A 1265-nucleotide genomic window follows, 5' to 3' on the forward strand; every position below is an offset into this window, starting at 1 on the left:
ATGATGATGATGATGATGATGAGGATGATGACTGTCTCTTATACACATCTAGATGTGTATAAGAGACAGATGCTATCCTCTTCAAATTCATGAAGTGTATTGTTGCAATCTCCATGACTGTCACTACAACAAACAATGTTACCATGAGTACGTGTAAATGAACGCACATTCATGTTCGCGCACTACGCAAGATCTTATCCGTTTTTGAATCCTTCTGTAAAATCCCAGTAGAATAATACCATCAGTAATGCATCAATCGTCGCATTTTATTTGTATTTTTGTAATGTAGCAATTCCGAAATGGTTTGAACATAGTACCTCCATTGTTAAGACTATTATTGAAATCTGCTTTTCTGATTTCAGTTAGTAGCAAAGCCGAAAAAATGGGCACCAGAAGTTCGTGTGCGATCGGTGTATGGGATGGGAATGAGTGCGTACTAATGAGCGCGCGACACCTTCGATTCCTCTTGTATAAGAAGAACGCACGCGTATAAATGAATCCCGTAACCCCTTTCGACACTCTCCCCTCGCGCATGACGTAGTCAGATGCTGGCGTAGTAATCCAAATTTATACCGAAGTGACGTGAAATCGCAACCGTTTACAAAAATTCAAATTTATTTATTCATTCATCAAAATATACTTGATAAAATTAACATCAATGAAGCCTGGTTTCCAGATAAAAATCGCTACGCGTTATCGCTGACTCCTTTGGCGACGCTAATTCGTAAGTTGAATCAGGAAGTGTTCCAGATTACGTCTGGGTCAAGTACGCAGTGCAATGATTGCAATGAAAACGATGTAGTGACTGTGTAGCGATTCTATGTAAACCAGGCTTGAGAAGAAAAAAACGAATACAACAACATTACAGAACAAATTAAAATGAAATGAAAGAACGAACACAAAACAAACACCAACACAATAAATCACAGGATTCATAGTTCACAGGAATGGCGAGGGTAGAGTATTCCCTACGGTGGCCCGCAAGTCACGCACAATATAAATAGAATCGCACAGTTATTAAAGAAGGCCGCAACAAATTCGAAAGTACCTCGCACAATTAATGAAGTCCGCAACAAATTCGAAAGTAGACTTGCACAATTAAAGAAGTCCGCAACAAATTAAAAAGTAGGCTCGCACAATTAAAGAAGTCCGCAACAAATTTTAAAGTTCCCCGAGCACAAGAACTTCGCAAGGCCTGTTTGAGATCAAAATATAGCTGGATAAGTAAGCATGGGTGTGTATGCAAGGGAGGATCGGGATGGTCG

This window comes from Anneissia japonica, unplaced genomic scaffold (assembly GCF_011630105.1).
Source record: "Anneissia japonica isolate Jap-2015-1 unplaced genomic scaffold, ASM1163010v1 scaffold287704_len1198815_cov201, whole genome shotgun sequence".
NCBI classification, from domain to species: domain Eukaryota; kingdom Metazoa; phylum Echinodermata; class Crinoidea; order Comatulida; family Comatulidae; genus Anneissia; species Anneissia japonica.